The sequence below is a fragment of the Phacochoerus africanus genome, chromosome 8, assembly GCF_016906955.1.
Source record: "Phacochoerus africanus isolate WHEZ1 chromosome 8, ROS_Pafr_v1, whole genome shotgun sequence".
Classification (NCBI taxonomy): domain Eukaryota; kingdom Metazoa; phylum Chordata; class Mammalia; order Artiodactyla; family Suidae; genus Phacochoerus; species Phacochoerus africanus.
In genome coordinates this window covers 165,037,673-165,064,909 of record NC_062551.1, presented here as the reverse complement: position 1 = coordinate 165,064,909, position 27,237 = coordinate 165,037,673, and the positions used below count along the sequence as shown (strand labels likewise).

The window sequence follows — 27,237 nt, the reverse complement described above, 5'->3', positions numbered from 1 at the left end:
TGTTTTTTTGGTTTTTTTGCTTTTCTTGGCCATGCCCGCGGCAGTGGAAGTTCCCTGGGCAGGATCAAACCTCAAACCATAACAGCAACCCAAGCTGCTGCAGTGACAACACCGAATCCTTAGCCCACTGCATCGCAAGGGAAATCCTTGGTTCCAGTTTTTGAGCCGGCCCACCCCACTCCTGTCCTCACCTCGCTCTGCTTTCTCTGTTTCCTGTCTCTGCTCTCCCTGCTCCTGCTCACGAAAGTGCTCTTTAGGCGCTGCCCTGGGCCGTGCCTGGCTGGACCATCCGCAATCTATTTAGCCAACCCCTTGGTCTCTGTAAGGCTGGCCTCAAGAGTAAGCACTGCCTGAATAATTTCCTCTTCTAATTTATCCTACATCCGGGATCACAGGGAAGCTTTGAAGGAGAGACCACTAGGCCTGGTACAAATTGCAGAGGAGAACAGGGCAATACTGGTGCCACCCTCCAAACCCCACAGACGGGCACACATGCCCACAGACATATGCACATGTACCCTGAACACATATCATTACTGCTGAGCCACAACGGGAACTCCTAAACTACTTGCTCCTGACCCCTGTCTCAGGGTCCATCTCTAGGGGAACTCAAATCAAGGCACCCCTTCCAAGGGGATGCATACCTCTAGCATGTCTAGGGACTGAGTCCCCGCCAGTGCCTCCATTCATCTTCTCTTTCGCCCCAGGAACCTCCTCATGTATGTTAACTCATGCACAAAGAGCACGCACTAGCCCACTAACTCTATCTCAATCCAGACTCTGAATTTAGTTTTTGAGTTTAGCTGGGACATCCTGCTACCCCTGTAGGAGGAGGAAACTGAGGGCCGAGAAGGAACGTGACATGCTTCCTACTGGCTGTATCTGTGCTGACGTTTGGCACATATGGCTTAATATAGACCTCATGTAGCTGCTTTTGGATGGGAGCTTTGAATGCAGAAATACAGGTGTGTTGCTGTATCACAACGCTGCCCTTAATCCCGGCAGCATGGTGACAACGAGGCAGGGGCTTTCGAAAAGGCTTTACGAGCCGTGAGTGCGGCCCTAAAAAAGAAAAAAAAAAAAAAAAAAGGCTTTACTAAAGGCTTGATGGTGACATAGGAAATAAAGTGTCACATGGTGTTAGACCGTCTATCTCACAGATGAGTGTTCTCTTCACCCAAAGATAGCCATTCCCATTCAAACCTGGATCTACCTCCACGGGTGTGCAGGGCATAATCTATGCCCTCCGGACCTGCCTGAGGCTGGTCTGCGGAGTTCCCAGCTCCTGGACACTAAAGATGATGACTTCCCAGCTGCTCACAGATTTGCAGTCTCTAACAAAATATATATTGAACCTAATACAGCCCACAATCCCAATTCTTCTAGAGACTTCCTTATATGAGAACTCAATTCAATGTCTGCTTTTCCTTTTTTGGGGCCACACCCACACGTGCAGAAGTTCCTGAATCGGATTGAACCCTCACACAGCTGTAATCAGAGTCACAGCAGTGACAACCCTGGGATACTTAACCTGCTGTGCCACAAGGGAACATCCGGAAAAGTCCTTTCTTCACCCAGCCACTTTGCCAGCTCTGCACACAATGGCCACTGTATCTAAGAGGCTACTCTGGCTATTTGTTTGGCCCGCAGTTTTGGCTCAATTTCCGCTCTCCATCATTGACAAAATGCCTGGATTTTCCAAGCAAGGCTGTAATTGGCTCAGCATTGCTGCCTAGTCTACCTCTCATTCACCCTGAGACTTTGAGGAGGAGTTTATCTTGCAGCACTGAAAGATTATAAAATAATCTTTTCTACTTTTATAAAGTTTTGATTGGTGGACGCTTTCACACTAGAAGACACAGCTGTGTGGCTGAGCAACCAGTGCCGTTTGTACTCCTGTCACCTTCAGAGCAAGGGCAGGCTTGAGAGTTCACGCTGAGTTCGGCCGAGATACCAGAGAGCCGTATGCCCTTAAAAGGCACCTGAGACCTCTAAACGCTTATCAGCTGTTACTACTCAGAAAGCACTGTGGCCGAGGAGTGGCTTGCTCTAGTCTGGGAAAACTGAGTTTCTAACTTTCCCCGACAACAGAACAGAGCAGAGACAAGGAAGCCGAGGGACACTTTCTTCAGCTTTGCTAAGTAAGAAGTCATAGTTCGTGGAGTTCCCTTGTGGCACAGTGAGTTAAGAATCTAGTGTTATCACTGCAGTGGCTCGAGTAGCTGCTGTGGTGGGGGTTCAGTCTCTGGCCTGGGAAGTTCCACATACTGCAATTGAGGCCAAAAGAAAAGAAAAGAAAAGAAAAGAATGGAAGTCATAGTTCTCAGAGATCTCCTTGAGCAATTGACCTTGCTATTGGGCCCAACTTGCTATTGCTAAGTTATAGGGAAAGAAAATTGGCAGAAAGAAAATGGAAAGCTGGTGAGATCAGAACCATCCATCCTTGGGCCAAGGTGTAATTTGAGCACATAGGTGTATATGTGTGAAGTCAGTTATACTCCACCTCCAGAAAAAAACCCAGCCAGACCTTTTCCAAGTCCCTAATTGTTTATATACGTTTATTAATTGATTTGTTTGATTGCGAGAAGTGTCATGTATGTTTCTAACGGCTGAATCAGAAAAGGGGTGGGTCAGGACACCTGAAAACCACTCCTGGTAAGTCGCACCTGGCTTATTCAATGTTCCGAAGACGTAGGAGTCAGGAATGATCTGAAAGGACTCAAGAGAAGGCTTCGTGGCATTCCCGTCATGGCGCAGCAGAAACAAATCCCACTAGGAACCACGAGGTTGCGGGTTCAATCCCTGGCCTCACTCAGTGGGTTAAGGATCTGGCTTTGCTGTGACCTGTGGTGTATGTCGCAGATGCGGCTTGGATCCCACGCTGTTATGGCTCTATTGGACCCCTAGCCTGGGAACCTCCATATGCCTTGGGTGCAGCCCTAAAAAATAAAAGGTGAAAAAGAGAAGGCTTCATTTGGTCACACTAACGTTTGCAGATTCAATCTTTTCTGCAGGCCTTCCTTTTTTTTTTTTTTTTTTGTTGTTGTTGTTGCCATACCCTCAATATGTGGAAGTTCCTGGGCCAGGGATTGAACCTCTGCCAAAGCAGTGACAATGCCAAATCCTTAACCACTAGGCCACCAGGGAACTCGATTCCTTTTTTTTTTTCTTTTTATGGCTTCATCTGCAGTATATGGAAGTCCCCCAGGCTAGGGGTTGAAGCTGAGCTGTACCTGAGGCCTACGCCACAGCCACAGCAACACCAGACCTGAGCTGTATCTGTGATCTAGGCCACATCTTTCAGCACCTCTGGATCCATAACACACTGAACAAGGCCAGGGATCAAACCCACATCCTCACAAAGACAACGTTGGGTCTGTAACCCGCTGAGCCACAACGGGAACTCTGGAACTCCGTTTTAAAGCGTTTTTAAGATGCCTAGCACAGTCCTGGTCCATAGATGGCGTTTAACAAATTATTTTAGAAGGAATGAATGAATGCATCTCTCTTAAAAAGCAAGAAGAGGGAGTTCCCTCGTAGCCTAGCAGTTAAAGACCTGGCATTAGTACTGCCATTGTACGGGTTCGATCCTTAGTCCAAAAATTTTCATATGCTGTGGGAGCAGCTAAAAAACAAATGTAAAAACATTAAAATAAATAAAAAATAAAAAGCAAGTGGAGCAAGTGGCTGGAGGAGAAATGGGTTTGAAGGACTAAGCTGTCATCAAGGAGGACTGGGAATGAGGGAGGCCAAAAAAAAATGGGGTGTGACAATGTTTTGGTCTCAAAACAACTCCAGCTGCTTGGAAACCTAAGAATTCTGCCTGGACCCAAAATTCCCTGTCTGTCCCAACATCCACCCTGAAGACCTAGTGGTGGGAGCAGGTCTACCCAGATGCGCTGACTCTGCATTATTTTAAACCAGGCCCACGTCTTGGCTAAAAGTGCATCATCTCTCAACCAGAAAGCGGGAAAGGCCGCTTAAGATCTTTGACGCCATCTCCCCGGGGCGCAAGAAGGCTCTCCTTACAGTGTAATGGTTACGGGGTTAGAGGACAGGTTCCCAAGGCAGACAATTGGTCACCATGTGGTTTGGCCCTGGGAACACATGCTCGTGGCTGTCCAGCAAGCGTCTCCATTCCCCTTGCTCCTCTTGCCGTGCGACACATAGCTAAGCCACGCTCTGTCACCGTATTCCATCTCTCTGGGTCAGTGATTGGTCCACAGGGGACAGGTGACCAGTGTAGTCAGAGTCCTTTCTTGGTTTAATCTACACATAGGGAGAGACGTCCTCTCCTTTTTCATGGGAGGTTCTTATCTGAGACACCGCAAGCCCGGGGCTGCTGGCGTACCAGCTCTCCTCGAGCGCAGGGGGCCGGGCAGGTGTAGGAGGGAAAATGAGTGAAAGAGTACAGGGCAATACAGACACCTCACACGTAGTGGGGACGTTAAGCGTGGCAGTTTCCCCTCACCCTAAGCCTTGTCAATTCGGTCCTCAGTCAAAAATCTTTTAGGTGTTCACCTTTTTATTTTGGCCTTGCCAGTGGCATGTGGAAGTTCCTGGGCCAGGGATGGAACCCGTGCCACAGCAGCCACCTGAGCCACAGCAGTGCCAACACAGTCCTCAACCCACTGAGCCACCGGGGGTGTCCTAGACCTTTAACTTTTTGAATAACAAATGGTCCTTCTTGGGCCTCTGCTCTACCCATGGTCTGTATTTTTTATTCTCCCCAGCTAGAGAGCTCTGAGGAAAGGTTGGCAGAGCAAGCCAAGCAGAGGAGTTCCACAGAACTGAAGACGCAGAGATAACAAAGGAGACACAGATTCTGTCCTCGAGGAGCTGATACTTCAGGGTGGAAAAAGTCACTAGCAAAGATGAGGAAAACACACTATGCCGAATGCAATGCGGAATTGTGCCCTGGAGGCTCTGGGCAAGAGGGGTGAAAACTCAGGGAGAGAGGCAGGGCAGCAGGAGGAAAGCTCAGTCTTCAAGAGCCACATGCACAATTTACAGGGTCAGCACAGCTGAGTTCCATAGGCTGGTTGCACATGTCTGTGTCCAGCTTCTGTGCTGCAGGACAGATTGCTGAAGTGTTGCCTCCTGCTAATGGGGACTTCTGAGCTTTCTCTGCAAATACTGACTTGCCGGAGACAGATCTAGGAGACCTGGATAGCCCAGGACTTCTATCCACACAGAGCTATGGCGCCTAGGGAGGAGGGGAGGCCTGGGAGAGTAGGTGGCAGGGAGAAAGTGCAACCAGGCAGGAGACAACAGTGGCTTCAGAGCAGGTGTGGGCAGACCTTTGCACTGCAGCTGCAGAGGCCCCATCCATCCATCAGCCCCGAAGGATGGAATCTTCACTATCTTCACCAAAGAGAATGGGAGAACCCACGTGCAGTGCTGCCCTGTCCAGAGAACCACTATTCTATAAACATCTAAGAAAATGCTCAGTCTCACTAGTGATTCAAAAGACACACAAACCGAAGTTCTCGCTGTGGCTCAACGGTAACAAAACCGACGAGGAACCATGAGGATGTGGGTTCGATCTCTGGCCTCGCTCAGTGGGTTAAGGATCCAGAGTTGCTGTGAGCTGTGGTGTCGGTCGCAGACGCAGCTCGGGTCCCACGTGGCTGTGACTGTGGCTGTGGCCTAGGTCAGCAGCTGCAGCTCCAATTCGACCCCTAGCCTGGGAACTTCCATGTGCCTTGGGTGTGGCCCTAAAAAGCAAGCGAGTGAGTAAATAAATAAATAAATAAATAAGCATGGATCTGAAAAGTAAAAAAAAAAAAAAAAACCCTTGCACAATAAAACAACGATGAGATACCATGCTTTCTTTTTCAAATTAGCCTCCATTTTCTTAGACAGATGTGGGCATGCAGGAACTCCCAGTCACGGCAAGCAAAAGTAGGTTGAGGCTCTTTCTGGAAAGCAATAGGCTTCAAAATGTTCGTCTCTTTTATTTTTTGGCTGCACATGTGGCATGTGGAAATTCCCAGGCCAGTGACTGGATCATTGCCGCAGCAGTGACCACAGGTGCTGCAGTGACAACCTTAGATCCTTAACCTGCTGCACGGCCTGGGAACTCCCAGAATGTGCATATCCCTTGACCTGATGACTTCACTTATCTGTCCATTCCAAGAAGATCGATTGACACACGGAAGCCACAGTAGGCATCTTTTGGGGTATGTTCTCAGCTCATAGGGATTCACCCTTCTCTGAGAACAGAGGGACTTATTCATGTCATCAGTGTCACAAGTGAGACCTTGATCCATTGTTCATTGGACCAGGGGAGACACCCGACCAAACTAGGTCAATTATATTGCCTTTCCGGGTTAGGCTGATCGCTCAGATAGAAGGAGTGTAAAAATGCAGAACTGTGTCAAGAGTATTGTCCTCCGGAGGAACGGAAGAGCAGAGAAGGCAGGTCTGCAGAGAGAGGAGAATGGGCAGAGTTGTGACAAGAAGTAGAGATAAGAGACAGAGAAAAAACATTCCTGGACCATTACATTGAAAGACAAAAAAAAAAAAAAAAGCGTATTGCAGCTTTACAGTTAAGGGGATGGTTGAGTAAGTGTAATTTTTTGTATAGTAGATTATAAAACTGCCATTAAAATTTTTTTTGTCTTTTTTTGCCTTTTCTAGGGCTGCTCTTGCGGCAGATGGAGGTTCCCAGGCTAGGGGTCTAATCAGAGCTGTAGCCCGGCCTACTCCAGAGCCACAGCAATGCAGGATCCCAGCCACGTCTGCGACCTACACCGCAGCTCACAGCAACGCCGGATCCTTAATCCACTGAACAAGGCCAGGGATCAAACCCGCAACCTCATGGTTCCTAGTCGGATTCATTAACCACTGCGCCATGACAGGAACTCCAAAAATATTTTAGAGGACTACTTAATGACATGTAAAAAGCTCAATGGGTAATAATAAGTAAAAGTATCAGGGTATACAATTTTCTCTGCATAGATAAACGTTCACAACCACATAAAACTTTTAGCTGTGGTTTCCCTGGAGTAAACTTCGGTGTTTCACTTCATGCACTTTGGTTTCATTTGAATTTATACCTGGAGCATTGCTTATATAATGAAGGTTACATTAGACGCCTTTTCCATGCTGCTATATACATGCTTTGCAGTTGCTATCATTTCCCCCCCAAAGTTTTACGTTTGCGTTTTATTTGATGCCCATTCTCTTTCCTTTTTCTTTTTGTCTTTTCTAGGCCCGCCCCCTCGGCATAGGGAGGTTCCCAGGCTAGGGGTTGAATCAGAGCTGTGGCCGCCAGCTTGTGCCAGAGCCACGGCAATGTGGGATCCGAGCTGCGTCTGTGACCTACATCACAGCCCACGGCAACGCTGGATCCTTAACCCATTGAGGGAGGACAGGGATCGAACCCGCAACCTCATGGTTCCTAATTGGATTCTTTTCTGCTGTGCCAGGATGGGAACTCCTCTCATATTATCTTCTATCATGTTTGATCACAAGTGATTGGATATAGTTCCCTGTGCTGTACAGCAGGATCTCATTGATTATCCACTCCAAATACAACAGTTTGCATCTACTAACCCCAAACTCCCAGTCCATCTTACTCCCTCCCCCTCCCCTTGGCAACCACAAGTCTTTTTTCTATGTCTGTGAATCTATTTCTGTTCTATAGACAGGCTCGTCTGTGCCATATTTTAGACTCCAACCTATAAATGATATCATATGGTGTCTGTCTTTCTCTTTCTGGCTTACTTCCCTTCTTTGAGAATCTCTACTTCCAACCATGTTGCTGCAAATGGCTGAGTGGTATTCCATTGTGTGTATATATCACATCTTAATCCACTCATCTGTCGCTGGACATTTAGGTTGTTTCCATGTCTTGGCTATTGTGAATAGTGCTGCAGTGACCATAGGTGTGCACGTATCACTCTCAGTGAAAATTTTGTCCGGATACATGCCTAGAAGTGGCATTGCTGGGTCATATGGTGGTTCTATATGTAGTTTTCTCCATACTGTTTTCCAGAGTGGTTGTACCAATTTACATTCCCACCAACAGTGTAGGAGGGTTCCCTTTTCTCAACACCCTCTCCAGCTTTTGTTCTTTGTGAACCTTCTAATGCTGGCCATTCTGACCGGTGTGAGGTGGTACCTCACTGTAGTTTTGATTCAAATTTCTCTAATAATTAGTGATGTTGAATATTTTTGCATATGCCCTGTGGTCATCCATATGTCTTCTTTGGAGAAATGTCTATTCAGGTCTTCTGCCCATTTTTCCATTGGGTTGCTTATTTTTTTGCTGTTGAGTTGTATGTGTTATTTGTATATTTTGGAGATTAAGCCCCTGTCGGCTGTGAAAAACATATTTAATGGGTAATATTTTTCTCTATAGTTTGTATTATCTGCCAGGATCTTTTTTCAGAAGGGGAATTATTAGCACGGAACATTTCTGGAGTTGCCATTGTGTTGCAGCAGAAACAAATCTGACTAGTATCTGTAAGGATGTGGGTTCTATCCCTGGTCTCCCTCAGTGGGTTAAAGGATCCTGAGTTGCTGTGGCTGTGGTATTGGGCTATAGCTCCAATTTGACCCCTAGCCTGGGAACTTCCATATGCTGTGGGTGTGGCCCAAAAACCAAAAACCAAAAACCAAAAAAAAAAAAAAGGAATGGAACATTTCTATGGTTCATGAATAATTGGCCACCGTGCTTACCTGAAGGCTGCACTTTACTTCCTGGCCATCTGGAACATGGGCCAGTGCCCAGGTCTAATTAACACATGGCCTCCCTGAGCAGCCAGCCTTCTGGTTACCTGTTCCCTGTCTTCTGTTCCTTCATTCATTGGAAACTTTGAATTGAGATTCTCCTATAGACTTGTATGGAATCTTCATGAAACTAAGATCAGATCCTGGTCTTTAAAACCATATGAGGGAGGGAGTTCCCGTCGTGGCACAGTGGAAACGAATCCGACTCGAAACCATGAGGTTGCGGGTTCGATCCCTGGCCTCGCTCAGTGGGTTAAGGATCCAGCGTTGCTGTGAGCTGTGGTGTAGGTTGCAGATGCGGCTTGGATCTGGCATTGCTATGGCTCTGGTGTAGGCCTGCGGCTACAGCTCCGATTAGACCCCTAGCCTGGGACCCTCCATATGCCATGAGTGTGGCCCTAGAAAAGGCAAAAAGACAAAAAAAAACCAAAAAACCAAAAACCAAAAACAAAACCATGTGAGGAGTTGCCATTGTGCTTCAGTGGATTAAGAGCTAAAAGTAACCAGGCTAGGGAATTTTAGAAATATAATTTGCATGAACCAATCATCTGCAAAATGGAACAAAGTAGAGGAAAGGTAGGAAATGGATTTGTCTTTTTTTTTCTTTTGCTTTGTAGGGCCGCACTTGTGGCACATGGAGGTTCCCAGGCTAGGGGTTCAATCGGAGCTGCAGCTATCAGCCTACACCACAGCTCATGGCGATGCTGGATCCCTGACCCACTGAGTGAGACCAGGGATTGAACCAGAATCCTCATGGATGCTAGTCGGATTCGTTTCCAATGAGCCACAAAGAGAACTCCCAAGAAATTTGAGACTAACATAATTAATAATGGCTGAAGTTTACAAAGATGTTCCAAAGGCTTTTAGAATTAAAAATATATATATATATATAACCTCAAAATTATAAAACTTTAGGTAACAATAAAAATAGAAGTGACAAGGAGTTCCAGCTGTGGCTCAGTGGCAACGAACCTGACTGGTATGCGTGAGGACATGGGTTTGATCCCCGACCTTGCTCTGTGAGTTAAAGATCTGGCATTTCTGTGACTGCGGTGTAGGCTGGCAGTTGCAGCTCCAACTCAGCCCCTAGCTTAGGAACTTCCATATGCCATGGGTATGGCCCTAAAAAGACCAAAAAAAAAAAAAAAAAAGAAGAAAGGAGTTCCCATCGTGGCTCAGTGTTTAACGAACCGACTATCATGACGACGTGGGTTTGATCCCTGGCCTTGCTCAGTGGGTTAAGGATCTGGCGTTTGCTGTGAGCTCTGGCAGCGGTGGCAAAGCGTGGCTCAGATCCCACTTTGCTGCGGCTGTGGCATAGGCCGGGGTCTGCAGCTCTGATTTGACCTCTTGCCTGGGAACCTCCGTATGCTGTGGCTTCGGCCCTAAAATGACAAAAAAAAAAAAAAAAAAAAAAGAAAAGAAAAGAAAAGAAAAAAGAAAAGAAAAGAAAAAAGAATACACAGCACCACCTATGCAGTATTCTTCCCAAGAAAAATGAACCTGAAGGAGTTTCCTGGTGACTTAGTGGTTAAGGATCTGGCATTTCCCTGCTGTGGCTTGATCCCTGGCCCAGGAACTTCCTCATGACATGGGTGCAGCCACAAAAGAAATGAACCTGAATCTCATTAAGCCTCCAGATATAACTCCCAATTTCTAGGGAAACACTAGGGATAGGGGAATATAAGAATGATATCACAGGATCCAATCAGCTAAATGCAGCATGTGGGGAATTTCTATAAGAAATTCTATTCTATTTTTTCTTCAGCAACTACATGGCATAAAACAGAGAGGGTAACTGTTTTGAATTAAAGGAGACAGAGATATAGCGTCCAAATCAATGAAAGGATGTTGCTGGAAAGAATTTTCCAAACAACTGCAAAAGGATATTTTTGTAATAAAAGAGGGAAATTGAACACAGACTGGATATTAGATAATATTAAGAAATTATTATTAATTTTGTTAGGTGTGATAATGCAATTATGGTTATGCTTTTAAAGTCCCCACCCGTAGAAATATGTATGGAAATTATATGCTGTTCAGGATTTCCTTTAAATTCTCCAGGACAGAGGAAAAAGTGTGGATCATAAAGCAAAAATGGCAAAATGTTGATAATTATACAAGTTGGGTGGTAGTGGTGCATGCGTGTTTATGTATGATTTTCTCTGAAAATAGAAGAAGCAGGGAGTTCTTGCTCTGGCACCACGGGATCAACCATGTCTTGGGGGTGCTGGGATGCAGGTTTGAGCCCCAGCCAGGCACAGTGGGTTAAGGATCTGGTGTTGCCACAGCTATGGCATAGGTCCTGACTGCGGCTTGATCTGATCCCTAGACCAAGAACTCCATATGCCGCAGGGTGGCCAAAAAATTGGGAAAAAAAAGTAGGAAGTGGACAAATATAAAAAATGCAACTGAGATATCAAATAAGATGAGAATTGATCAATGGATTAAACAACATGGTAAACATTGATATTGATCAGTTGGTGTGGTGGAAAGGGAGTATATTTAAGAGAGAGTGGATAATCCAACTATATGAAGACATTTTGGAGACAATTTGAATGTGACCAAGTATCAGATAATTTTAAGGAATACTGTTAATTTTATGAGAGGTGATAATTATATGTTAAAGGAAATTTCATGTTTTTTAAAAGAGCATATGAGTATTTAGAGTTGAAGTGACACTATCAGGGATTTGTTCTTAAAACACTATAGCAACAAAAAATATAAAAGAGATAAGATGAAGCAAATACAGCAAATATTCACAATTGCAGAATCTTTTAAATGGGTACATGGAGATTCCTTATATTATTCTCTCAATTTTTGTGTATGTTTGTAAATTTTATAACGAAAAGAGTTAAAAATAGGATGGAGGGGATCCTTAACCCACTGAGCAAGGCCAGGGATCGAACCTGAAACCTCAGGGCTCCTAGTTGGATTCGTTAACCACTGTGCCACGACGGGAACTCCTAGATGCTTTTTAAAAAAATTTGGCTGAAATACAGTTGATTTACAATGTTTTATTAATTTCTGCTGTACAGCAAAGTGATCCAGCCATATATATATATATACACACACATACATATATATACATACATACACACAAACGTCTCTTCCCATTTAAATTATCACAGAACATTGAGTATGGGGTGATTTTTTTTTTTTTATTTACTTTATGGCCCCACCTGTGACATGTGGAAGTTCCTGGGCCACAGATTGAATCCAAGGCACAGCTGTGACCTGCACCACAGCTATGGCAATGCTAGATCCTTTAACCCACTGTGCTGGGCCAGGGATCAAATCTGCCACCAAAGCCAGCAAAGCCACTGCAGCTGGATTCTTAATCCACTGTACCATGTTGGGAACTCCAGGAGCAAATGGCAAAAAATGGAATTATTGCATAAGTGGAGGAATTGGCTTTATATGGGAACGTGGATAATTCATCTATGATAACGGAGAGAAAAACAAAATGTGTGAGTGCAGAATGCGGGCAGGTAAGAAGATATGATGGTGGGATTCTTCGGAAATTATCTTCTGAAACAGCAAGGCTGTTATCTGAGCTTGAGGATGGGAGAGAATGCTTGGCGGATCGGTGGGAGATGATGAAACGGTCCTCTACGAGAGGCGAGAGTGAATGAATTGGAACATACAGTGTGATTGTTGGGCAACAATAAGGCCCACTTGAAATTTACCGTTAGGGGAGTTCCCGTCATGGCTCAACGGAAACAAATCTGACTAGGATCTACCAGGACACAAGTTCGATCCCTGGCCTCGCTCAGTGGGTAAGGATCCAGCATTGCTGTGAGCCGTGGTGTAGGCCACAGATGTGGCTTGGAACCCGCATTGCTGTGGCTGTGGTGTAGGCCAGGGGCTACAGCTCCGATTCGACCCCCAGTCTGGGAATCTCCACGTGCTGCGGGTGCGGCCCTAAAAAAGACAAAAATAAATAAATAAATAAATAAATAAATAAATAAGATAAAATAGAAAAAAGAAATTATGCATATGACTTTACTGCATTGCCCCCAATTTTTTCCAGCTCTGTTCAGCTGCTACAATACATACAATGCAGAGGCACGTAGAGGTTTAATCAGGGTTTCGATTTTGCAAACAAGTATGCTCAAATGAGACAGGGACAGAAGAGTGAATGGTATGTGGGAGTGAGTGACTGTGAATGACCATGAAATTCAAGCTGAGTAAGAAAGGGGAAAAGCGGAGTCCCCGTCGTGGCGCAGCGGAAACAAATCCGACTAGTAACCATGAGGTTGCAGGTTCCATCCCTGGCCTTGCCCAGTGGGTTAAAGATCTGGCGTTGCCGAGAGCTGAAGTGTATGTTGCAGACATGGCTCGGATCTTGAGTTGCTGTGGCTGTGGTGTAGGCCAGCGGCTACAGCTCCGCTTCGACCCCTAGCCTGGGAACCTCCACAACCTCCACATGCCGCTGGTTGCGGCCTCCCCAAAAAAGGGGGGAGATCATTAGGGACACATTTGTTAAATATTTCTGACATATCAAAGTGAATATGACAAGTAGTGAAGACTCAGAAAAATCAATCCGAGCAAGTTATAAGTTTGAAAGTCAACAGCGTTATAGATGCTTATTTTGCCATAGGAATTTATACAATTACCCAAGGAAAGTGTTTTGAGTAACAAGAGTAGAAGATCCAAGGCAGAGCTCTGAAGAGTGCCGACAGCTCAAAATTGGGTAGAGGAGGATTTCCCACTGTAGTGCGACGGGACCCCCAGTCTCTGCGGGGCTGGAATGCAGGTTCAGTCCCCAGTCCTGTAGAGCGGGTTAAGGATCCGGCATTGCCGCAGCTGTGGCACAGGTCACAACTTCGTCTGGCATCTGATTCCTGGCCTGGGAATTCCAGGGAACAACATATGCCATGAGGTGGCTAAAAAAGAGGGGGGAAAATTAGATGGAGGAGGAGACATCATACAGAGACTGAGAAGCAACGATCGGAGAGAGAGGAGGTAAACCCGGAATTTATTTATTTATTTATTTATTTATTTATTTATTTATTTTCAGAAGCAAGAGTTTGGAAGGGATTTTATTTTATTTTATTTTTTTAATTTTCCCACTGTACAGCAAGGAGATCAAGTTATCCTTACATGTATACATTACAATTACATTTTTTTCCCCACCCTTTGTTCTGTTGCAGTATGAGTATCTAGACATAGTTCTCAATGCTGCTCAGCAGGATCTCCTTGTACATCTATTCTAAGCTGTGTCTGATAAGCCCAAGCTCCCGATCCCTCCCACTCCCTCCCCCTCCCATCAGGCAGCCACACGTCTCTTCTCCAAGTCCATGATTTTCTTTTCTGAGGAGATGTTCATTTGTGCTGGATATTAGATTCCAGTTATGAGTGATATCATATGGTATTTGTCTTTGTCTTTCTGGCTCATTTCACTCAGTATGAGAGTCTCTCGTTCCATCCATGTTGCTGCAAATGGCGTTATGTCATTCTTTTTTATGGCTGAGTAGTATTCCATTGTGTACATATACCACATCTTCCGAATCCACTCATCTGTCGATGGACATTTGGGTTGTTTCCGTGTCCTGGCTATTGTGAATAGTGCTGCAATGAACATGCGGGTGCACGTGTCTCTTTTAAGTAGAGTTTTGTCCGGATAGATGCCCAAGAGTGGGATTGCAGGGTCATATGGAAGTTCTATGTATAGGTTTCTAAGGTATCTCCAAACTGTTCTCCATAGTGGCTGTACCAGTTTACATTCCCACCAACAGTGTAGGAGGGTTCCCTTTTCTCCACAGCCCCTCCAGCACTTGTTATTTGTGGATTTATTAATGAGGGCCATTCTGACTGTAAACCCGGAATTTAAAGGCAAGAGAAGAAAGTAACTTCTCATGAAAGAGAAAATCGACCATGTCAAGAATTGTTGACTGCTCTAGGAAAATGTTTAGAAAAATAGAGAGAGAGAGAGAGAGAGGGAGAGACTACTGTTAGCTAGAGAGCTCTACCTAACTTGAAAGCTTCTATATTGCAGCAGTTGTTGAAACTGTCTAGTACTGGGTTACGGATTAAAGAACAGAAAGTAGAACTTAACAGAAGTTCAAGAGGTAGATTTAAACCCCTGTGAAAGGTGAAATCCCCTCTTGGACTATAAATTCACTACGGCCAAGGACCGTGTTCACCTCGGTTCGCCCCACAGAAATAAATCTTGACATGCAGCAGGTGCTCTTTGAATGTCTGCTGGATGAATGAATTCAGAAATAAATGAAGGCAACCTGGTAAAATAGAAAGAGCGTGAACTCTGGATATATTCACCTGGTTCATGTCTACTCATCCATCAGATTAGCTTCAGTGTGATTTCTTCAGAGAGTCCTACCCAGCACAACGCCCACTGGAAAACTCAATAATTTTGCATGTTTCTAGCAAGTGCCCAGGTGCTGCTGCTGTTGCTGCTACTCTAGAGTGTTTCTCAACTATCTGAGATTTAAAAAAAAAATTTATCGCATAGACTGATAGTTTTGTAAAGCAGTAAAAACGACTAGAAAAAGGAAATAACATAGATATTTTGTTATTAGATTTACATACATAAATTTATGCTGCCAAACTGCTCTCAGTTTCTGACGTATTGCTTTTTGGATCAATAAGAGTTTGCCAACTGGCCTAGGTCCAAGGAACACACGTGGAGGAACAATACCCCTCTTTTTTTTTTTTTTGGTCTTTTTTAGGGCTGAACCCTCGGCATATGGAAGTTCCCAGGCTAGGGGTCGAATCAGAGCTACAGCTGCTGGTCTACACCACAGCCACAGCAAAGGGGGATCTGAGCCACGTCTGTGACCTACACCACAGCTCACAGCAACACCAGATCCTTAACCCACTGAGCGAGGCCAGGGATCGAACACGCATCCTCATAGGTACTAGTCGGGTTCATTGCCGCTAAGCCACAACAGGAACTCTCGGGAACTCTCCTCTTAATGATCTCTACATTTATTTCTGCTCTGAAGAGCCAAGAATGTTTTCTGTTTTGTTTTTTTAAGATGATGACTTTTTTTGGAAAGCTTTATTATATGATTTACATTTGCTTTGTTTTATTTTGTGCATGTACCTTGGGCTAACTTGAATGTTTCGCACTTAGTTTTTAGTTCTTCCAGTGGTTATGTAACTGTAACAGTTTCTTGTATTTCTTGAGACTTTTATCTATGAACTCTGCCCTCAGCAATTACTGTTCTTCTCACTTCCTCACCTTCCCCTTTCACATGTAATTGGAGTAATGACAAATGTAATCTTAAAAATTCTTCTAAAGATTACCTACATACCTTTAAAGGATCTTCAAATAAGCTTATTTCTCTATTATTTATTGGCTTTAAACACTATCTTTTGCTCTCCCAGTAGTAAAAGAGGAGGAAATCCAATGTCTTTATGTTTCCAAACATCCATCTATTTTATATATGTATATATAATTATAATTTATTACATTATATATTAAAACATAATATATAATTATATTGGGTTAATATATCTCATAATATATATAACTATTATGTTATTTTTTATAATATATTAATCTAGTATAATTATATATGTATAATTTCATGTTGTCACAGATTATAACTTTTATATTGCACTTTGAAATTTTTTTTTTTGGCTGCACCTATGGCATGCAGAAGTTCCCAGGCTGGGGATTAAACCCACACCACTGCAGTGACCCAAGTCACAGCAGTGACAATGCCAGGTCCTTAACCTGCTATGCCACAAGGGAACTCTTCTGCTTTTAATTTTTGATGCTCACAGTTATTTTATTCTGAAACTGTCCTATGTTTGCAATGATAGAGTCTAAGATGCTTTTAAAAGCTGTAGGCTTTCTCACTTTTCTTTAATCAACTTTTCATCTGCTCTTTATACATTAAATATTGGGCTCTATCCTAGACTCTTTTAATCTTTTAACTCCAGTAGCATACCCTGAGTGTTCCTATATATATAAATACGTATCTGTAACTTTTAATTTCCATCTATATGCTCCCAAATGTTTCAGTACCCCTTCATGAATGAAGGAGAGCGACATGGCTCTATCTTTGCATGGAATCGTATTTAGAGAAGTTCACAGTTCAGCAACCAAAAAGTAACTCCAAAATGATGCAAGGACTTTACAGGCCTTGTTTGGGAACTGAGAAGAGGATTTCATTACAGTCTTCTTCCTCCCCCACCTGCTTTCCTTACACACCACAAAACAACTACTCGCGGCTTTCTTTTCTTCTCTCTGCTTCCCCATTCCCTTTCTTCCTCTCTTACAGCTCCTTTCCCGTGTAGGTCAACTGAGCTTCTTAAACTAAGTTCTAGTTCTTTTATCTCATCCATTGTTCTTCCTGTTTATTATTCGCCTTATCCTGCATGTCCAAAGCCCAAAGAAGCAGTCTGGTATCCGTAGAACTCCCTTGGCCAGGGGAAGACTCGGGAGTGAGAGAGAAGGTTGTAAGCATTTTCTTGTTAATAATTTTCATTCTGTCGTGGAAATATATGTATGCTGACAGCATTCCCAAACTTTATTTTTTTAATTTATTTTCTCCTTTTAGAGCCATACCCGCGGCACATGGAAGTTACCAGGCTAGGGGTCAGTTTGGAGCTGTAGCTGCCGGCCTATGCCACAGCCACAGCCACAGCAGATCTGAGCTGCATCTGCGACCTACACCACAGCTTGAGGCCTTAACCCACAGATCGAGGTCAGGGATCAAACCCGGCATCCTCATGGATACTAGCCAAGTTCTTTCTTTTCTTCTTTCTTTCTTTCCTGCCCCACAAGGCATATAGAATTCCCGGGCCAGTGATCAGATCTGAGCCTCAGCAGCCACCTATGCCACAGGCATGGCAATGCTGGATTGAACCTGTGTCCCAGCACTCCCAAGTCACCATGGATCCCATTGCACCACAGCGGGAATTCCCTAGTTGGGTTTTGTTGTTGTTGTTGTTGTTGTTTGTTTGTTTTGTTTTTTTGCCACCCCATGGCATATTGAGCTCCCTGGCCAGGGATCTGATCTGAGCCGCAGCCTGTAGCAGCACAGGATCCACTGCGCCGGGCTAGGGATGGAGCCTGCATCCTGGAGCTCCCAAGCTGCAGCCCAACCCATTGTGCCACAGCAGGAGCTCCCTTGGTAGGATTCTCAACCCCCTGGGCCCTAAGAGGAACTCCCACGTTCCCTGGACTTTAGACCCATACATCCATCTTGTTTATCTCATAAGCACCGCAGAATCATCCTGTCTCCAGATTGTCTTTCTTTGTAACGTCTACGACTACATTTGTTCAATTATTTCTTCCACGCAAGATCAAACAAATCTCACTGAGTGTGTGACCAAATGAGTAAATGAAATGATGAAACTCGTTCTTCCTTCAGCTGTCTTGCTAGGACAGTGAAGGACACCTCCATCCACCTGGTTATTTAAACCATAATCCTGAAGGCGTTCCTGCGATGGCACAGCAGGCTAAGGATTTGGTGTTGCCTCTGTGGTGGCGTGGGTTTGAGCCCCGGCCTGGGAACGTCCATGTGCTGCAGGTGTGGCCAAAACCAAAAATGAACCATGATCCTGAAGATCATCCTTGATGCATCACATTCAATCATTTCCTCCATCTGGCTAGTCATCGAGTCTTGTACATTTTTTTTATTATTATTTTAGGGCCACACCGGTGGCATTGGGAGGTTCCCAGGCTAGGGGTCCAATCGGAGCTGTAGCTGCCAGCCTACACCACAGCCACAGCAAGGCCAGATCCAAGCCGTGTCTGCGACCTACACCACAGCTCACGGCAACGCCAGATCCTTAACCCACTGAGCGAGGCTGGGGATCAAAACTGTGTCCTCATGGATGCTGGTCAGATTTGTTTCAGCTGACCTGTGATGGGAACTCCAAGTCCTGTAATTGTATGACTTTAATATTTCATCAAGGTGTCCTTTTCTCTCTAGGCCTACGGCTACTATAAAACTCCAACAAGTATCTGATTGCTTTTACCTATTTCTTTGTAATAGGCTCCTATGGGGTTTCTGGTTTCCACTTTTATTCTTCTCCAATATATCTGTCCAGGACATGTTACTAATAGTTCCAGACAAGTCTACCATTCTTTTTCTTTCTTTTTTTTTTTTGTCTTTTTTAGGGCCGTACCTGTGGCATATGGAGGTTTACAGACTAGGGGTCTAATTGGAGCTGTCGCTGCTGCTGGCCTAGACCAGAGCCATAGCAACACCAGATCCGAGCCGTATCTGCCACTTACACCACAGCTCACGGCAATGCCAGATCCTCAACCCACTGAGCAAGGCCAGGGATCGAACCCGCAACCTCATGGTTCCTAGTCGGATTTGTTTCTGCTGCACCATGATGGGCACTCTACCATTCTTCTTTACGGAAAATTATCCCTCCTGTACATCTGTCAGAGGGTAGTTTAGGCAAATCAAATTCTGTACCACATGATACCATCGTCCCAATTTCTAGGCATAGTTTATTAGACCAGGAAGGTACCCCTAACTAATGTGTAGGTTATCTAGCAACTATTAAAGTAACTTTGATAAATAACTTTATTAAATTTAATAAATTAAATTAATTTAATAAATACATTTAATAAGTATTTAATAAATAATAAAGCAACCATGAAAGCAACTATTAAAGTAACTTCCAGGAGAGTTGCCGAGATTTCCTGCTTCAACAGGGCTTGGGTGGAACCCAGCCCTTGCTCTCTCTTCAAGAGCTCTCAAACCTCTGCACCAAACCTCCTGCCTCCACTCTAGCATGGCACAGCTGCCCCTGCCCATCCTCAGGTGCCTGCCATGACCGCCGAGTCCCCCCTACAGGTGTGCCAGAATTAACCCTAACCCGTGCTGCGACCAGGTCTCAGATGATGCCATCAACCACCAGGTCAACCTGGAGCTTTAGGCCTCCTACGTCCACCTGTCCATGTCATGCTCTTTTGACTGCGATGATGTTGCTTTGAAGAACTTTATCAAATACTTTTGTTGCCAGTCTCCTGAGAGAGGGAACATGTTGAGAAACCGCTGAAGCGGGAGAAACAGTGAGGTGGCTGAATCTTCCTTCAGGATGTCAAGAAACCAGACCGTGATGACTGGGAGAACGGGCTGAATGCAGCACAATGGGTGCTATACTGTGCATCCGTCACTGCTGGAACGACGGATCCTTTAACCCACTGGCACTGGGCAGGGGATTGCCCCTGCATCTCCACAGTGGCCCAAGCTGCTGCAGTTGGAGTCTTAATCCTGTGTGACTTATTACCTGAATGAGCAGGTGAAATCTATCAGAGAATTGGGTGACCAGGTTGCCCACTTGCACAAGATGGGGGGGGGCCCTGAATCCGGCATGGCAGAGTAGCTCTCTGACAAGGATGCCCTGGGAAAAGGTGATAATGAGAGCTACGTTTTGGGCTGTCTTCCCTGGTCATTAAGGCAGCGCGTGCATGTTTGGGTTACCTTTGCTTTTTCTATAAGCTGTACTAAAACATCTGCTTAAGTTCTTTCCTTAGTACCATTCCTTCAAAGAAAGGAATTTGGTACCACCCCCCCACCCCCACCCCCGCCAATGAAGTAACTTGACAGGTAAAGCTTGGCTAAGTAGCGTCTCACCCTTAGGCAAATGAATTAGAAAGTAGGGAATGAATCAGACCTCGGAAGCAAGAAATGAAGATTTAGAAATTGCCTAAAGAGGCCCATTGGTACAGAAGAGACGATGATCAAGACAAAATTTTAGGTATGTAGAAAACATTGGTAGATCAAAGTGATGACATAAAACAATAGTACAGAACAGAGGGTAAATCAACGGGTCGGTTCCGGGAGGAAAAGCGAAAAGACGCATGAAGTAAGGCAGAAATCAAGAGAGACACTTAGTCATGGTAATGACAGCACAGAGGAAGACGTCCCACACTCCTGCTGCCGAGGGTCCTAGAGAGGCTTCCAGTTCCAAAGTTTCTGAGGCCAGCTGCACATTTAGTCTTGGGTTTCCCCCAGATTCCTGTTTCCTTTATTGCCAGTTATATCCTAATGTATTTAATATGTCTTCAATTTCCCTCGGTAGCTGGTGTCCTGCCTAAGATTGCGTTTGGGTCCACCAGCTCTAGCAAAAAAAAGTTCATGAGAAGTCCTCATATTAAGAGATAATGACGAAGGTTTGGTTACAGGCAACAGACACCCCAGATTACTGTGCCTTAATGTGGAGGAATGCTTCTCTCTCTCACATTATCCTCAGAGGGCGAGGCTGGCAGCTCTGGCCCATGAGTGTATCTTGAAACTTTCTACATTACTGCATTGCCGTCCCTTCGATGTTTTCTCATCCCCGTGGTCCAGGATGGATTATTACCGTGACCACTTTCCAAGCAACAGGCTGGTCAAGAGGAGAAAAGGAGAAAGACACGGCCTTCCCCTTTTTGAACACAACTCAAAGGTGCCCTCATTGTGTGTACTGCCAGCTCACTGCTCAGAGCTTAGTCACATGGTTCGTCACTTAGTCACAATTTTGTCTTTATTCTGGGTGGCGTGTGGCCAATGCTATGAAAAGAGAAGAGTGAGTACTGGGGGACACAGATCTGTTTTTCCCATAATTGCAATAAGGAATCCTTGAAGCTAACTCTTAGAAGAGTAACTGTGGGCCCCTCTGAATCACCTAGAGAGTCTCTCACTGAAGAGGCAAGCCTGGAGTGCCTGTTGTGGCTCAGCAGTAAGGAACCCAACTAGTATCCATGAGGACTTGGATTCGATCCCTGGTCTCGCTCGGTGGGTTAAGGACCTGGCGTTGCCATGAGCTATGGTGTAGGCCACAGATGCGGCTCGAATCCCAAGTTGCTCTGGCTGTGGTGTAGGCTGGCTGCTACATACAGCTCCAATTTGACCTCAGCCTGGGAACCTGCATATGCCGTGGGTGCGGCCCTGAAAAGACAAAAGACTGAAAAAAAAAAAGAGTAGAGACTGTTAGTGTCACTGAAAGCATCCTTCTGCAAGAGGATATATACCGATTCCTCGCCCCCCTAGAAACGCTAAGAGTAACTTCTTTTAGGAGAATTAACAAGCGATCATTGCCTAAGGAAAGGGGCCATGATTAGACATTATTCTGAGTGTTTAAGAGGAAGAACTGCAGGTCCCTAGGATATAGGCTCCTTGGGAAACTCGTCCTAGGACTGCTTGTTTCCCTGGCCATTGACTTGATGGGTATGAAAACTGAAAATGTATAGGACTAAATGCTCCAATTGTGGGAACATTAGCCTGGGCAACTTTGGCTGAGCTTGGCACAAAGGGAATGGGATTGTCCTCTCTCAAAAAACTTCAGCTGGGAGTTCTCGCTGTGGTATAGCGGGTTAAAACTCCTACTGCAGTGGCTCAGTTCACTTCAGAGGTGCGAGTTCAATTCCCCTACTCAGCACAGGGGGGTTCAAGGATATGGTGTTGCCACCGCTCTGGCTCAAATTCAACCCCTAGCCTGGGAGCTTCCATATGCCGCAGGTGTGGCCATTAAAAAAAAAAAAGAAGTAAAAAAGAAAAACTCACACACAAAAAATGAAACCAAAAAAACCTTTGTTGGATTGGGAGGATCTTGTTATAGGGTCTGTATTAGTCTTCTTGCGCTGCCATAACAAAATACCATAGACTGGGCGGCATAAGCAACAGAAAGTTATTTTCTCACAGTTCTGGAGGCTAAAAGTCCAAGATTAAGGTTCCGGCTGATTTGGTCTCTGGTGGGAGCTCTCTTCCTGGCTTGTAGATGGCCTCCTCCTACCTAGACAGTCACATGTTCTCTCACGCATGTGTCCATGGGGTAGGGGCGAGCAAGCCTTCTCTGGTGTCTCTTCTTCTAAGGATAACAATCCTATTGGATCAAGGCCCCATCCCATGACTTCATTTAACCTTAATTCCTTCCTTAGAAGCCCCAGCTCCAAATATAGCTACACGAGGAGTTAGGGCTTCAACATATGAAAGTGGGGAGGACACAGTCATTCAGTCCATAGCCGTCCCAGGAGGCAGTGACGCTGATGGACTAATCTAATTCTGGCTGGACTTGACTGTGGAAACGGTACTGATTTTTCTGGAGTAGATTTCAAAGATAACTACAGATTCTTCCCCTCTTTTAATCTATTACCCCTTGCATGTGACTTTAGTCCCTTCCCACACTGACTTGCTTTGGCCATGACTTACATTGTGATTTTTGACTTGCTTTGGCAGTGGCACAATTGCCAATGTGGCACCAAGAAAGACTTGGAAAGTGCTTTCATATTGAGACTTGCTATTTTTTTTTTTTTTTTCTGTTCTTGGGACCCCTATCCCTCCAGTCCTGTGAAGAAATTCAAGCTGGCCTGCTGGATGATGAGTGATATGTGACTTAGTTGCCCCCCCTTGCCATGACCAAAAGCCTGAAAACTGCCAGAAGACTGAGAAAAGTCATTCTAGATTATTTAACCATAGTCAATGCTCAGCTAACTGCAGATGCATTTGCAAACCAAGCGGTGATCAGCTAAACTGACCTAGGCCATAAGAACTACTTGGTTGACCCAAAGAATTATTAACAAAATAAATGGTGGATTTTTTTTGGGGGGGTGCCTCCCCTCCCCACCCCTTGCCTGCAGAAGTTCCGGGTCCAGGGATCAAACCCATACCACGGCAGTGACCAGAGTCACAGCCGTGGCAACAATGGATCCTTAACCTGCTGAGCCAGGGCAATCCCTTAACGGTTGGTGTTTCAAGCCACAAATTTTGGGATGGTTTCTTATATTTCCATAGGTAAGTACCTTTAAAAATATATAGGAACCTTGGATTTCTTAGATAATTAGGAAGATACTAGACTTCCTAATAACATGACATGAGGGGCCTAAGTGACTAACTAGAAAAAAGAAAGGGGATGTCATCACGTGTATATCTCAAGATTACTGAACAGTTTATGTCTGTTACACGTCTCAATACCGGTAGCCCTCAGCTCTGAGCTCTAAGCCAATTTGACTCTTGGTTGGATGCTCACTGTACGTCTTCACTTGGCTACCTCGCTGGCACTTAGGAGCACACGCCTTTAAACAATCAATCATAATCTCCTTCAAACTTCTTTTTCACTGTTTCCGATATCAGTTTTCCAAGCCAGAAACTAGGAAATCATTTTCAAATCTTCTCTTTCTCTCTACCCAGATGTAGTCAACAGTTCCTAATGTTTCGACTTTCTGAGTCTCTCTAAAATTCACTCACTTTCTTCCAACACCACTACTACTTTTTATTTTTTATATGTAATGATTTTTATTTATTTTTTCATTCTAGCTGACTTACAGTGTTCTGTCAATTTTCTACTGCACAGCATAGGGACCCAGTCACACATACACGTATATGTTCTTTTTTCTCACATTCTCATGCTCCACCATAAGTGGCTAGATACAGTTCCCAGTGCTACACAGCAGGATCTCATTGCTTACTATTACTTTCTTAGCACTTAGCATCACCTCTTTCCCAGATAATTGTAATATTCTCTTGATTTGCCTAGGATTTGCTAGCAGAATGAATGTGAAATATAGGAGAAAGAAAAGACTCAAGGATCATTCTGAGGTTTTGGCCTGCGCAACTGAAAGAATTGACTTGTCATTCATTAAGCAGGGGAAGACAGGGATAAAAGTGGATTCAAGCCACATTGTGTCACATGGCCATCTCCAGCCAAGAGACTGAGGAAGTGAGTATCTGGCTGTATTAGGTTTCTATCACTGGGTAATAAATCACCACACACTTATCAGGTTAAAATAATACACATTTATCTCACAATCTCTGTGGATCAGGAGTCCAGATATGACTGGGTTATGTTCTCATCTGAAGAGTCAACCGAAGAAGGTTCTGTTTCCGAGCTCACCCAGGTTGTCAGTAGAATTAATTTCTTTGTGGTGGTAGCACTGAGAATTTTGGTTTTGTCTTCTTTTTCTTTTTTTTTTTTTTTTGCTGGCTCTTGGGCCAGAGGCTGCCCATAGCTTTCAGAGATTGCCTGCAATTTTCTGCCGCATGACTCTCTCTACAGGCAGTCCAGAGGCCATGCTTTTTCAAGGCCATTGGGGGAGTGATAACGAGAGTGCGTCTGAAAGCAAGATAGCGTCTTATGTAATGTAATAATCATGGAAGTGATAGCACATCACGTTTGCTATATTGTATTGATAAGAAGTCAGTCAAAGTCCCACCCGCCTCATGGGGAGGGGGTCACGCAAAGGCATAAACCCTGGGGAGAAGGTGGAACATGAGCACCACCTTAGTGTCTGTGTGTCACACTGACTTTCCCAGTCCCTATAGTGGAAGGTAAGAGGTTGGGATGGAGTGCTGGTTCCTAAGTTGCCAAGGCCCAGTCAGTGGATTCTCTTGCCAGAAACTGAATCTGGAATGATGATGCAGTTATGAAGGGAAGGTTGGAATCCCCTTTGCAGAGGTATGTGGCTCCAGACAGCACATTGTCTGCTGGTGGTGTGGAAGTAGTGGTGACAGCACTGTCCTGAAATTGTCCCTAATGTGTACTCTGGAGAGCTTCCTTGTTTCCTTCCAGTTTCAGAAGCCTGATTCTCCAGTCTCTGTTCTGCTCTGTGAGACCCTCTAACAGCCTTCTAATCAATTCCCTTTCGGGCTTAGGCTAATCAGAGTTTGTCTCTTTTCTCTGTAACCAAGACTGCAGCAGACTCTGTACATGCAGGGACCTATAAATAGCTGGCATAACTATAAATAATAGGTACAGCAGAAATTAATAAGGGAAGGTGAGGCAGACAGAGACCAGATTTCGGATGGCCTTGCCAACCACGTAAGTTTAATTCGTTTCACCTTGAGGGTCATGGAAATCCATTTAACTTTCAAATAAGAGAGTAACATGTTATATGGAGATTCTTGTAAGGATGGGTTTTTTTTGGAGGATGGGTTTGAAGAGAAAGGGACTGTAGGTGACTGAGTTAGAAAGCTTTCCTAGTTAAGTTGGTGAGAGATGATAAGACCTGAGCTGAGGTGGTGCCAGCGGGACAGAAAGAGACGAACGGGAGAGACAGTAAGGTTATAGAAGCAACAGGACTTGTTCATTTAAAAATTTTTAGTTGAGGAGTTCCTGTTTTGGCTCAGTGGGTTAAGAACCGGACAGAGTGTCTGTGAGGATGTGATCCCTGGATTAAGTATCTGGCATTGCCACAAGCTGCAGGGAGGTTGCAGATGCAGCTCAGAAATGGTGTGGCTGTGGCATAGGCTCACAGCTGTGGCTCTGATTCAACCCCATATATTGCAGGTGCAGCCCTAAGAAGAAAAAAGAAATATAGTTGATTGACAATGTCATGTTAGTTTCAGGTGTACAGCAAAGTGATTCTGCCATGCATAAAGACTTGTTCATTAATTGGATGTGGAAGTGGGAGGGGAAGGAAGGAATCTAGGGTTACTTCCAGGTTTCTGGTTGAGGCAGCTGGATGGATGATGGTGAAGGGACGGAAACAGGGAATACAGGAGCAGACTGATGCTAGGCTGTAGGGTACATTGGTTGTTTTTGTAGGCTCTGGTATCTGATATACCTTGGTTTGAATACCGGCTCTGCACTTATTAGCTGTGTCATATTCAGCATGTTATGTAACTTGAACCTCAGTAAATTGGAAATAACACAACTTACTTCTTGTGTGCATATGTGTGAATTGAATGCACAGTGTCTGGTATTTAGTAGGCACATTATAATGTTAGCTATTATTACCTCTCAGAAAGGGTTCAGGGAGGAGGCCTAGGAAAAAATAGAGAAAGCCTTTAGGAAACGCTACTGTGAAAAGAACTTGGTCAAGTCAAAAGAGGAAAAATATAGTGCTGTGGCCAGAAAGAGGAGGTCAGACAGGGCTGAGCTACAGCCACGTTGCTGAGCAGATGAGTCACTGAAAGTGATGGGCTGAGCTGCCCAGGCCACAGCTGAACTCTGTGGCCAGGCTGGTCTGTGCTGTAATATGACTTCATTGTCAGTGAGGAGTCGTGGGGGTGTTCCGGAAGCCCTTTGGTCTTCCCCTTGCCCCTGAAGGAATGCATCACTTCTTCCTCTTTTCTAGGCCTCCCCCCCCCCCCCCGCCCCGCTTACTTTCTGGAAGCATAAGGAAACAGTGGAAAGGGACGGGAAAACCAGAGTTTGAGTCCTGTCTAGTTTGCTCTGGGGCCTGGTGCCTGTTACTTCACCTTGGTCTTCTCTTTTTTTTTGGCCGCTGGCGGGACGTGAGGAAGCTTCTGGGCAAGGGATCCAACCCCCGCCGGAGCAGGGACCCCAGGCGCAGCAGTGCCACAACGGAACGCCCACCGTGGTCTTGTTATCCGTAACAGGACAATGGGCAGACCTGCCTTCTGTGTGATGCGAAGATTTGACGGCGGTGGGCAGGTGCTCCGTAAAAAGGCACGCTTTGGTGTTGTATTCCCTGGTTCCATATTTTGTCTCCTTAGGGCTCCTGGTTCTTCCTGCTCTCCGTCTAGTTCCTCGAGCACGCTTACCAGTCCTAATTCAGTTTTGGATCCCCAGCCCTTCGCGTGGCCGGGCATTCAATTTCATGAATGGATGAATGAA

The 27,237-nt window shown here is 44.9% G+C and overlaps 1 pseudogene; it reads left to right on the top strand.

Annotated features, from left to right (window-relative positions):
- The first annotated feature begins 1,006 nt into the window (after positions 1–1,006).
- Positions 1,007–27,173, top strand: LOC125133409 (ferritin heavy chain-like; annotated as a pseudogene).
- Positions 27,174–27,237: the final 64 nt, after the last annotated feature.